At 54.6% G+C, this 13,492-nt stretch overlaps 1 protein-coding gene and 1 pseudogene across 1 annotated transcript in view; both read right to left on the reverse strand.

Annotated features, from left to right (window-relative positions):
• STK32C (serine/threonine kinase 32C) overlaps nucleotides 1-13,492 on the reverse strand; it is a 78,602-nt gene that overhangs the window by 56,063 nt on the left and 9,047 nt on the right. The window lies entirely within an intron of this gene.
• Nucleotides 4,339-4,858, reverse strand: LOC112854628 (small nuclear ribonucleoprotein Sm D2 pseudogene; annotated as a pseudogene).

A 13,492-nucleotide genomic window follows, 5' to 3' on the forward strand; every position in this document is an offset into this window, starting at 1 on the left:
CCACAGGCAGGTCAGAATGCAACCGTGTCCCCCCTGCACCCTCAGCGTAAAGATGTCCACGGACAACACAGAGACCCCATTCTGACCTGTCACAGTGAAAGGTCTGGTTCTGCCTCGTGCTGTTCGCGCTCCTGGTGGGGGTGGGGAGGCCCAGCCCTCGCAGGAGCTGCTTGCAGCGGGGTGTCGGGGCACACCCCCTCTTTCGGGCAACAAAGCCGCTGCCGTAGGGTCCATCAAGGTCTGTGGGCAGTGCACGCACAACTACAAAACCCAAATCGCCTGAACGACCCAGGTGCCACAGCCAGTGGTCGTCGCGTGGCTCCGTCACAGCTGTGACGCGAACTTCGTGTGGATGCTGAAAACCAGGCAGATTTCTGTGCCGATGAGACAAGCGCGAGGTTTCATAAAAGTGCGGAGAACCTGCGGATGGCGGCTCCTTCTGTGTAAACGCACCTCTCGACGCGGGGGGCCCGTGTGTGCAGACACGAGCCCGCGAGCAACCCAGGGGCTTCCCCTCCCCTCCCCGCCCCTCTGCGCGGCAATCCCGTTCACACCCTGCACATGAGGTACTTTCTCAGGCCAACAGGGATTATCTGGGCCTCAGATGATTTCTTTACACCTCTCTGTTTATCAAAAACAACAAGCCCTGTTGCACGTGCTGCCCCCCCACCCCCCCACTGGACGAGAGAAGTCCATTCTGCCTGCTCTGACGGCCCGGCACGGGGCCCTAGCTCAGGGGGACCAGCTCAGTGGGAACCAGAACCTAGAACCAGTTCCGGGGACTCAGAAGCCCTCAGATCCAGGCGAGGAAGCACATGTCAGGCGGGGCTGCTCCTGCGTGAGCCTCAGGCCGGCTCCAGGGGAAGCCTCTGTCCTTCCGTCCGTCTGTCCGCGGCGCGGTGGAGGGGAGGGGCTGTGCTCTGCACCCAGGCCCGCACAGCACCAGCACTCGTGGGCAGGCCCGGCTCTAAACTGCGCAGCCGGCCCCCGCACTGTGCTCGGCAAGAGCTCGGGCCGCGCCGGAAACGCCACGGGACTTCAGAGGCGCCGATGACCGTGGCACCCGCAGGTTTTGCGGAACCACCTGCCACAGAAAAAAGTGGACTTCTGTGGCCCCTCCGTGGGCCACGCAACCCCGGCAGAGCCAGAGTGCTGGCCAGGCAGTCCCCCAGGCGTCAGCAACGTTGGCCCCAGACGCACACAGCACGGTGTGTTCTCTGTGGCGGCTCTGTGAGGCCTCCTTCCAGGGCTGGGCACCAGCCGCCCCCTTGGTGTCTCCTGACCGTGAACCATGTTGCCCACATCACTCCCGGCCCTTGGCTTCGTCGGGGAAGCCCCCACTTAAGGAAAGAAACAGGAAAGTCAGGGACAGTTAGGCAAATGCAGCAAAGGGCATTCTGATCTCTCGGCTGCCCTCGTGGGACCGGGGCCATCAGTTAAACGTCTTGGCCACCTACTGCCACTCCTGCTCGGAGCTCGGCCAGCAGAGGAGATTCTCCACATCCTGTTTACAGCAGAGGGAAGGGAGCCCCGGGGGAAGGCTCCGGATGGTAAAGCCACAACTCAGCAGGTCCACGACAGGAGGCAGGCCCTTGTCAGCCCCTCAGAGGCTAGGGCCTGAGTCCTCTGCTCCCCCACAAAGGGCCACCGCCAATGTGGACAGCCCATGTGCACCAGGTGCAGGCGTCTCGGGGATGGCGTGGGGTCGGCAGGGTGAGGCACAACCTGTGGTCAGCTGATGACCCAGGGACCCGGCTGCACTTGCCATCTGGCCAGAGTCTGCGGCTCTGTCTGGAAACCACTGGAAGCAGCTCTGGAAAGGCCCTGGTTCCCTGTGCTCAGCAGCGAGTGGCACGCGGCTGGCAGCTTCAGGGGCAAGGGCAGGTGGTGTTTCCTTGCCGTGTGACCAGGACACCCATTCACCTGGGCTGCAGGCCACAGCCTGAGGCCAGACACAGGGGGGCCGCTGTGCTCACTGGGAGCAGAGGAAGAGGACGAGGGAGCAGTTTGCTCCCTGGAGCAGATCTGGGTGGCGTCTGTGGGAGGACAGTCTCCTTGGCAGCTGCAGAAGCAGGGAGCCTCTGGCCGGCTTTCTTGGTCCCAGCGCCTGCCGCAGAGCCAAGGGCCCGGGAGGGGAGAGGGGGATGTAGACAGAGGCTGCCATGGAGATGACCCAGCGCCACAGCGAGTGGGGTAAGCCGATGACGCCTGCTCTGCATGGAAGCCACCAGCTGTCGCCTCCCACCCCTTCACCCCCATGGGCCCAGATGGCTCCCACTTCTCCCCACACAGTCCCAGGCTGTCTCCGCGGGCCCAGCCCAGACCCCGCACCCCCATTCAAAGGCCAAGGGTCCCGAGTGCCAGAGGTAACAGGGAGACAGGGACAGACGAACATGCACGCACAGCACACAGCCAGCGCCCAAAGGGCCAGATTCTCCAAATTCTGGGACTTGCTGCTGAGGCCTTTGCAGGCCAACTGAGGAGAAGCATCCTATAGGCACGTAGCCTTTAAGAGGAGACAAGGACCAGACAAGGCCCGAGACCACCCAGGCCACACGCACGGGCTTGCCAGGCTGCAGGGGAAACCCAGGAGCATGGCCTTGCAGATCAGGAGGCAGTGGCTCACGGTGGAGAACACGGGAAGAGGCAGAGGCAAAGCCATCCCACGCAGACACCACGCTGCCCACACAGGCCCTTTGCATCCAGATCAACAGTCCATGGCTGCAGCGCTGGGCCCAGCAGACAAAGACCAGGGACAAATTCACTACAGTCACAGGGCTAAGGTGCTGGGGTGTCAGTGAAAAAGATTCCTCTCCCTTTATTTTCTAACACGTGGAAATTGATAAACAATTGATAAACAATAGATGGAGAAAAAGGAAAAACAGAAAAAATAGTGCACCTGTAGACTCCAATGCAAACATATATACGATTATATTTAAGTAAGCGGATTAATATTCCAACTAAATGGCTGATGTTTTCAGACTGGATTTTAAAAAAGCAAAACTTAATGACGTGTTATTTATAAAAGAACTACTTCTTAAAGATATAGATGGCGTAAATGTCAAAGGGTGTAAAATGATATATCGTGCAAATATCAATCAAAAGAAAGCCACATGGTCTCATATATATCAAAGTGGACTTTAAGCCAAGGACTGTTATTGGTGACAAAGAGAGATAGTTCCTAATGACCACAGGACCACGCCATCAAACAGACACAACAGTGCCAGCCACGCACACACCCACCCAGCAGCAAAACCAGACAGAACGACAGGAAGACACAGACCAACGGACAGGGTTGGAAGTTTTCTTCTCTTGGTCACAGAGGAGACACAAAACACCACTACCAGGAATGACAGGGGAGGCATCACTACAGACATCAGGAGAACGACAACTTTATGCCAATGAAGTCACTAGCTTAGCTGAAATGGGCAGATTCCAGTCCTTGAATGGGAATCCAAAACTAACACGGGAAGAAATGGAAAATGCAAATATGCCGTATCTGTTAAAGAAATTGTGTTTGTAATTAAAATCTTCCCACAAGGAAAACTCTAGGCTCAAATGGCTTTGCCGGTGCACTCTAGCAAACACTTGAGGAAGTCATGCAAACTTGTTCAGAAAACAGAAGGGGAGAGAACACCTACAACCCATTTTCTGAGACCAGCATAAACCTGATACCAGAACCGGACGAGGACATTGCAAGAAAAGAAAATCTAGGACAATATCCCTAATGAGCATGGAGATAAGAATTACTGAAGAAATATTAGCAAACTGAGTTCAATGATAGATAAAATCCAACCTAGTGATGCAAGGCTGGGATACTATTCAAAAGACAATGTCATTTACCACATTGGCAGAATAAAAGAGGGAAATCATGTGATCACCTCCACAGGAATAGGAAAAGCACTTGACAAAATTCAACATCATTAATGACTTAAAAGCAAAAAATCCCACCACACTAGGAGGAGAAACTTCCTCAACCTGAGAAGGGCATCTTTGAAAAAGCCCAGCTGACACTGTGCTTAATGGTGAAATACTGAACCCCTTCCCTTAAGACCAGGGTGCCTGCTCTCCCACTTCTGTTCAACTCTGTGCTGGGATCCTAGACAGTGTGCTAAGGCATAAAGTTCTAAATGGAAGAAATAAAATTGTCTTTGTTCACAGATGCCATGATCGTGACATACAAGGTTTTAGGATACAGTGGATGTGCAACATTTTTTAAATTGTATTTGTTTTTTGTTTGTTTGCTTTTTTAGAAAAAACGCAGGACTACTGCTCCCATTACAAAGGGCAGATCTTTGCAGGATGAAGGAGGGAATTCTGAGGGTGAGAAGGAGGCCCCTACTTGTCAGCGTTGAGTGGGTTCCACAGGACTATGATGACTCAGGCCCTGCGCGGGAACTTCTTGGAGATGTAGTGGTCCTTGTCGACTGGGGTGGATTTCTTGCCCTAATGCTCTTGGGGACTCGGTCCACATCTCCTCCAGCACCGCGTCGCTGTCCCTGTTGAAGGGCATTCCTATGGCCTGGGGGCCTCTTGTCATTGTGGCCACTGATGAGCACTTGGGTGTTGTTCTCGACTGACTGTGAGCACAGTGAGTGGACCCGGGTTAAACTCTTCCTCGTCCCGCTTCTGCAGCTGCTCCAGGGTCACCTCACTCTTGGGTTTGTTGAGGACACTCATAGTGGTAGTGGCTGTGCTCCCAGGTCAGTGCTGACTCCTCTGCATTGCTTCTGCCTCTCACAACTTATTAAGTATTAGATATGGAGAGAAAATTGAACAAAACTTGTGCAACCCCTGCACTGAAACTATGGAATGAGACAGAAAGTAAAGACCGGAATGGACAGCATGATTTGCTATGTTCATGGATTCGAAGACTCAAAATTTTAAGAGGCCCATTCTCTCTGCATTAATCAATAATTTCAATGCAATGCCAATCAGTATCTCAGCCGGCATCTTTTAGGAATTGACAAACTGATTCTAACATATACATGGAAAGGCAAAGAATCTAGAATAGTGAAAACAATTTTGAAAAAGAAGACCAAAGTTGCAGGGCAAGCACATCTGCTTTCAAGATGTATTATAAAGCTACAATAATCAATATGGTACAGTATTGGTGTAAAAGATCAAACAGACATCCCTATTGCAAAAGAAGGAGGAGGAGGGGGAGGAGGAGGAGGAGGAGGAAGAGGGGAAAGGGGGAAGAGCAGAGAGAGGGACGGAGGGAGGAAGAAAGACAAGAAGGAAGGAAGGAAAGAAGGGAGGGGGGAACCTTGGCCCTTACTTCATATTAACACAAAAATCAACTTGAAATGGAGCTTTAAAATTAACAGCTAAAACTATAAAAGTTGTAGAAGAAAATAAAGGATAAAATCTTTGTGATCCTGAGTTGGGCAAATATTTCCTAGAAAGGACAAGAAAGGAACAAACCATAAAGGAAGAAATTTTTACTTCATCAAATTTTGACTTATTTTCCAGAATCCCCTTTAAGAACCAAATCGGAATCAGATATACAGAACTGGCTCCTAGAAACCAGCACACAATTGGATTAGCCATAAGGGATGGGGGAAACTTTCTGGGATGAAAGAAATATCCCACACTTGACAGCAGTGATGCTTACAAAACTGTATACATTTGTCAAAAGTCATTGAATCACATCCTTTAAAATGATAAATTTTACTTTATGTAAATTACAATTCAGTAAACTGAATTCAAAAATTAACTGCTGGGGCACCTGGGTGACTACACCCACTCTTGACCTCAGCTCAGGTCTTGATCTCAGGGTCGTGAGTTCAAGCCCTGTATTGGGCTCTGCCCTGGGCATGAAGCCTACTTAAAGTTTTTTAAAATTATATCTCTATGTAGTACTAATTAAAAACCTAAAAATAAAACTATAAAAAAAATTAGGCCCCTTATGATAGCATCAAATAAACAAAATGCTTGGAAATAAAATTAATGAAAGATGCACAAGACGTGCATACTGAAAACTCCAACCCATTCCTAAACAAGAAATAAATAAATGGTGAGATATACCATGTTCATGGATTAGAGGGCTCACTATTATTAAGATATCCATTTTCTCTAAAATTGATATACAGATATAACATAACCTCAACAAAATCTCGGCAGACTTTTTTGTAGACTCAAAATTTATATGGAAATACAAAGGCTATAGAATTGTCAAAACAATTTTGGTAAATGAACAAAGCTGGAAGACGTACACTATCTCTTTTCAAGATTTACCATAAAGCTGTAACAATGAAGAGAGTGTATCACTGGTATAAAGAAAGACAAAGACAGATCCCAAAACGGACTCACACATGCAGATCAAATGACTTTTGACAAAGGTACCAAAGTTATCCAATGAGGACAACAAAGTCTTTTCAAGGGATGGTGCCGGAATAATTGGGTATCCACATGGGAAAAACCAACTCCCTACCTCATGCTTTGCACAAAAATGGGTTAGAAATTGGCCCTAGACCTAAACTTGACTCAAAGGTAGACAAAAATTTCAGACAAGACAGAGAAATCACCAACCAGAAGGGAATGACTGCTCATCTAAAAAGAACATTGAGGGGAAGAATAGGCCAACCACAGATGGAGAGAAAATATCACAACACATCCATCCATCAAAAGACTTGAATCCAGAATGTCTAAAGAACTCCTTTTAGAGAGCTCAGTATTCATACAGAACTCAGTGTTAACAACGCACACACACACACCAAACGGGCAAAAGACTTAAACAGACCCTTCACACAGTAAGCTGTACAAATGACCAATCAGCAGATGAAAAAGTCATCAATACCATGAGTCATCAGGAGAATGCAAATGTTCCTAACACGAAAATTTCTCTTTGTTCATCATTTTTGGAACACTCATCGTCTGCCAATGTAAGAAGCATAATTTTCTTGATAATTGTATAGTTCTCCATGACAATTAGATTTGGCCGTGCCTACTGGAGAGATCCTGCCGAGCCTCTAAGACACCAGCCGGCTGCCCTGCGGGCCAGCAGATGCCTTCAACCCAGACCCCACGAGCACTCCCAGGGGCCCAGCCAGAAAGGAGAACAAGTCTGGGCCACGACTGCCCCTGCACAGTCCAGAACATTCCCTGAAGGTAGACCTGGCGTGTGTGACACCCATCGGGTCAGAAAGACTCCAGCTGGGGTTGGTCTGAGCACTTCTAGGTCAACTCGCACATTCCCTCCTTCCACTCAGTCGACTTAAATGCAACAAGCAAGGCCCTGGGAGCCCCCGGTAAATACAGTGTGGTCCTGCCCTCGCGGCATTGCAGGCACTGGAGAAAGATGCACATTCCTGTGACAGGAGACTCTTGGAGAGGGTCTCTGTCTACTGTGCAGGCTTGCGTGCACACGCACGCGCACGCACACACGCACACGCACAGACATGCAGCACACGCAAGAACACCATCTCCAAACAGAAAGCTGCTTTTCTTGGGCCATCCGTGCTGCTGTCTGTGAGTCTGGCTTCCACGAGCCCCCGGGAAATCGAAAGCCCCGAGTCCTCGACCCAAGGCCGTGGCCATGTCCTGTGTGCTGTGCCCCGAGGGCCTGAGGCCCAGGCTGCTGGCGGGCTGACCCAGGGTCTGGGAGCTGAGGCACCACCAGTCAGAGGGTGCTGAACCACCAGCTCCCACCTCACTACTCTCGTGGAGGACGGCTCTCTTTGCTGTAGGGCTGCCGTCCACTCACCAAGGTGATGTCAACGGCAACCGCATTGGAAACGGAGACACTGCAAGATTGTGTAATTAACAGAGCCTTTCGGGACGTTTCAATTAACTCAGTCTGCAGATGAGCAAACTCCTGTTCTCTGGAGCACCGAGATTTTTTAATTAAAAGGAATTTGAGATAATTTTGTAAAGGTTTCTTGGATTCCACTGGACACGCCCACAAGGGTCTGAAGGCAGGTGGCCCGCCTTGTTCCAGGTGACCACGGTCCCCTCGGCTTTCTTGGCCTGCAATGCCCTCCCTCCAAGACTGCACACGTGGGCCCGAAGATGCGCATCATCCCAGCAAGAGGGTGGGCTCAACTTTCCGAGGACTGAGGAGCCCTGTCGGCCCCGGAAGTGATAAGCCCACAGGTGAAATGGGCTGCACAAACCTTAACTTCCCGGCCCCAAGACACAGCTCTGCCACCCTGCGCACTGCCCTGGGGACGCTCAGCCTGCAGACTGGGGGTGCGGTCAGCACGGGCTCTGCATCCACCTGTGCGCACAGGACAGCCTTTCCTAACCTCGTGTCCCAGCGAGACAGACATGGGCCCTGGCAGGCAGGCGGGGGGAGGGTCCCCCAACACTGGGCCTCTCTCAAGATCCAAGGCTCCCTCTGCAGGCGTCCAGGGGGCCTGTCGAGACAAAGCATCTTCTGGGCCCCAGACCACTCAGGCTGCTTCCTGAAGACACAGGAGCCAGAACATTGGGCAGCAGCCCACGAAAGCTGCTACCGCGAAGTCCAGCAGCACCATGCACGGCACCCCCTCCACGGGCAGGAGGTGCCCACACGGAGTGGACAGCTAAGGCGAGCACAGCCCAGGACACTTGTCAGCCAAGCAGGGGCTGCTCCCACACACTCCCACACACACAGGCATAAATATATCCTTATATACTCTCTCTCTCTCTCTCTCACACACACACACACACACACACACACACACACTGCCAGGCCCATGGGCAGGGACTCCCAGAGACGCTTTGGAAGGGACGCCAACTCCCCAGACCCTCAGCCACACCTCAACTGCATTTCCTAGCCAGTGGTCACAGGAAACTCAAGGCTCAGTGCTCCCAATGGCTAGCACTGTGGTTCTCAGCAGGGGGCAGTTACCCCCTGGGGACACGTGGCAATGCCTGGATGTATGACTGACTGTCACAAATGTGGGGGAGTGGGGGGTTGCTGCTGGCACCAGTGGGCAGAGGCCACGGATGCTGCTAACATCCTGTAGTGCAAGGAACCGCGCCCCTCCCCCTCCAAGAACGACCTGGCCCGGATGTCCACGCTGCAGAGCCTGCCTGGCTTAGAGGTGGCCCCTGCTCCACCCTGCACAGGGCAGCCCCCGCCGGCTTGGCCTGTGGAAGTCCAGAGGACCCTGTGGTCAGAGCTGTACCCAGCTGAGGCCCCAAAGCCGCCCTGCACACCAGTGACTGCCCCAGAAGGCACGGGGACCCTGTGCGGAGGGAGGCGGCTGTGGCCCCAGACACGAGGCACACACCTGCTCACCAGCCGGGTTCTCAGCTCCTGTCAGATGTGCGTTTCATAAGCAGCCCACACGCAGCCTCTCCAACCCAATTCAGGGAAAGGGCTTTTGGGACAGCGGCACCTGCATCTGCCCAAATTCATCCATCACGTTCAGCCCGAAGGCAAGTGCAGCCAGTCTCCTGTGTCTCCAACAGCCGGGACAGCCACTCCCACCCCTGTGCCCCATTCCCCGTCCCCTGCAGGCCCTGCCCTGACTTCTCCTAAAGCCCAGTGTCCTGAGCCTGTTTGTCCAAGTGACCAGGCAGCTTCACCTAACTTCTCTGACAGCCTAGAACAGAATACACGCCCCCAGAGAAGACGGAACAGGATCATCCAGAACCGAAGCCAGGGTCTGGCCGTCCAGAGGGCTCTGCTGCTGCCAGCTGGGGACGGGGGAGGGCAGGGGGCAGGGGGCAGGGCCAGAGGGCCCGGACTGCCACGACAGGGCACTGAGTGGGCAGGAGCCATGCCGGACACACGGGCTGGTTACACCTGGCCCCAAGGAGGGCTTGGGCCTGGGGGCACCAGAACTTGGTTCTGAAGGGGCCGAATCTGAGAGTGTGAGACACATCAGCGGTAGTGTCGAGTCAGAGACTGGACAGAAAAGTCCGCTACGTGGGAGGCAGGTCCCGGCTGGAGATACAAATTTGGGAGTCGGCATATGGATGACATTTGAAGCCGTGAGGCGGCCGATGCGTGAGTGTAGTGACACACAGTGGGGAGAGAAGGACCGGCCGAGGGGCCGGGGAGAAGCCAGTGGCAGCACCCTGGGAACCACAGGGAGGGAGCGACTCTGGGCGGCTCCGCGGTGCTGGGTGCTGCCACGGGTGGAGGACGAGCAGGGCTGGGGCTGGACATCACTGGCAGCCACGTGGAGGGGACCTTCCCCCGGGCATGGGGCCACAGGTTCCCAGGGGCAGAGGGGCAAGGACGAAGAGCCCCTGACGAGTTTTGCCGGAGACGGGGAGCAGTGCGCGTGCAACGCCTACAGGACGCCTGCACCACGAGGACCCTGGGGACACAGAATCACGTGGCTCCACCCTGGCCACCCTCAGGAGCCGGTGACGCAACCCGTCAACACGCATGGAACCTGAGCTGAGCTCAACACAGGGCTCGGCTGAACCCGGGGGGCCCGGGAGCTCGACCCGCCCGTCTCCGCTGCAGCCGTGGACGGCTCTTCCCGCCCCCACAGAGCCTCTGAGACGTCCTGGGGCAGGGAGGGCAGAGATGCGCACATTCTGTCAGGCCTACAACTAGGAACACATCCTGGGTTGTAGGGTCATTGCCCCGAGGGCCAGCAGGAGCCATCTGAGGCTGGACACTTCTGGCACGACGGGGGCCCCGGGCCGTCTCAGCCAGAGGGTATTTGTGAGAAGGGCCGGGGAGGTTTGGGCTCAGTGCGGCGGCACGGGGGCGTAGGGGCAGCGGCCTGGACACTGTCAGGGTGCTTGGACAGCTTTAGGGCTGGGCATCCTCGTAGCTCGTCCACAGAAGGTGGGGGGTAAAGTGGGTGCAGAGCTGTGACTGGCAGAGCCGGGCAGGGGGAGTCTGGCCATTTGGGCTTGGACAACACTCGTGACGTGCCACGGAGGGCTCTTGTCTCTGTCTTGGCCCATCACGGCCGGACGTGGGTGTTCTGTGATATCATTTACGTGCCACACAAGAGCGCCAGGGCCCGGCCGCGTGCCAAGCCAGCTCCAGACGTGAAGGCTGGGCTCTCTCTGCCACGTCCCGCCGAGCAGCTTCTGAAGTGGTTGTGTGAATTCACACTCCCTCTGCCCGGGGCGTACAGAGCAGGTGCACACTGCAGATACTCAGCTCGCTGAAGGAGGTGACGGACACACACCAGAGCCCGTGCTTCAGAGAGACGGTCCTTTCCCAGGAACAGTGAGCACCCCTGGCACCCGGACGTTGGATCCCGGCACTGTCCCCTCCCCGACAGAAAGACTGGGGCTCCCTGGAGAGCTGACTGATTCCAGCACCGGGCCAGGGGACAAACCTTGTGGGGCCAGAAAGGAAGCGCTCAAAAGGCTGCAGGAACAAGAGAAGGGCGACAGGGCGTGCCAGGGGCACGGGAGCCAGCCGGAGGCCGGGCCGGAGCTACAGCAACAGAAGTGACAATGAAGTCACACTGGATTATAACCCAAGTGCCCGACTCACACCCTTGCGTCCACACCAATATAGGTGAATGACCCAACAACCACACAAATGGGGAGGAGAGACAAATCTGTGCAGAACGTAGACGCCTCCCCCTCCAGGATGGGGGGCCTGACACCCACCCCCTAAGCGTGGGTGGTGCGTGGGGACTGCCGACAGGACAGTCCCTGACGGCGGACGCTCCTGAGTAGGAGGCCGCAGCCACGGGGACAAGGTCAGAGCCCCGCTGGGCCCCTCCCACAGACCCATAACCCAGTGGGACCCCGACATGCTACAAAACACCTGACCAGCTCTCCTCGAAACCACCGAGGTCATCAAAAACCAGGAAAGGCTGAGAAACTGTCGTGGCCCAAGAAATGTAAAGAAAGACACGTCACGTGGAACCACGGAACAGAAGAATATCAAGTACAGACGGGAAACCTGAATCAACTATGGGCCTCCGTTACTCAGTTGTGACTGTTAATTCCACGTGTCAACTCGATTGGCCACGGGCGCCCAGATCACGCACTCTCCCGGCGGGTCTGGGCGTGTTTCGGGTGATGCCAGCACTGCAGTCCGTGGATTCAGTAAAGCCGACCCCCACCCCAGCGAGTGTGGACATCGACCAATCCACCGAGGCCCTGATGGAGGAAGGGTGGACTCTCCCTTTGTTCCTGCCTCACCTTCCGCGACGGCTCGTGTCATGTTCTGCCCTCGGACTGGGAGCTGCCCACGGACGCGGACTCCGTTCCCGGGGTTGGCCGGCCCACGGCTGACTGGATCCTGCTTGGCCCGGGTAACTGTGCGAGCCCCCCGGTGGAAATAAATCCCCCGATACGCACACACACCCCCGCATGCACGTGCCCACACGCACACACCACACTCTTGTTCTGCAAGTGCACCCCCACCCCCCGACAGCCCTGACTACTATGGGGTCAGGTCACGGTGGGCTCACCGGGTGTGGCTGTCTGACCCTCCACCCCAACACAAGACACTGATGTTCGTGGAAACCCGTGGTGACGGCTCGTCGCACTGCCTTCAGACTGTGCTGCAAATCTACAATATTCTCTCTCTCTCTCTTTTTTTTTTTAAGTAGGCGTCATGCCCCTGAGATCAAGACCTAAGCCGAGATCAGGAGTTGGACGCTCAACCCACTGAGCCACCCAGGGGCCCCTAAAATACTCCAAGTTTACAAGAAAAAAGTTTTGAAAAAGTAACACATGCTTCATATGGATCCAAGCACGGATTGGAAGGCGATACGGAAAACTGCAGGTGGTTGTTATATTAGTGCTGAGGTTACATAAGACGCTGAATTTCTTAATATTTTTTCTTGTCACTTTTTGTTATATAATAAGAAGCTATAAAGTTTAAAAAAAAAAAAAAAAAGGAGCGTCCTGGCAACGGCGTCTGGTGGCTACACGAGCAGCCACGTAATTTGTCACACAAACCAGGACACGTCTGAGAGTGACAGGGAGGCCGTTCATCACCACACCCGACCAACCAGCAGGAACCGGAGTCGTGCGGGGTACAGGGTCATAGCTGCGTCCTCCCTAAATCCCTGCGCATCGTGGCCCCAGAGCAGAGCCGGGTCAGCGGGGAGGCTTTGTCAGAGGCACCGAGACGTGCACACTGGTGTCCGGGGGCCCTTCTCAACCTTCTCGACCCTGTGAGCCCGCACAGCCAGCCCACCCATGGCTGACCACGCACTCTTGCCCGAAGCACCCTACAGGGGTGGGGGGAGGGCCACCCCAGGTTTTCCAGCTGCTGAATGTGCCACGGGGCCGCCAGCCCAGGCATGAACTGCTCGCGCACGTGTGGACGGGGACCCCCTCTCTTTGTGGCTTCCTTCCTGTTTCCCTGTCCCCCGCCCTCCCAGTCATGTGCTAATTTTGCAAAGCATCCTTTCTGCCAAGGAGCTAAAATACAATTTAAGAAACACACGACGACCTTGATTCTAGAAGAAAAGGAGAAAACAAAAGAATTGGGGACGAAGGAGAGACACGACCCAGGACAGCCCAGGTGGGTCCCCTGGACCCAGGGTCCCTGTGAGCTTCCCGGAAAAGTCCCCAGGGCCAGGTGGGTCACAGGTGCTAGCAGGTGCACAGCCCG

The sequence above is a fragment of the Puma concolor genome, chromosome D2 (assembly GCF_028749965.1).
Source record: "Puma concolor isolate L17-30 chromosome D2, mPumCon1.1.hap2, whole genome shotgun sequence".
Lineage (NCBI taxonomy): Eukaryota > Metazoa > Chordata > Mammalia > Carnivora > Felidae > Puma > Puma concolor.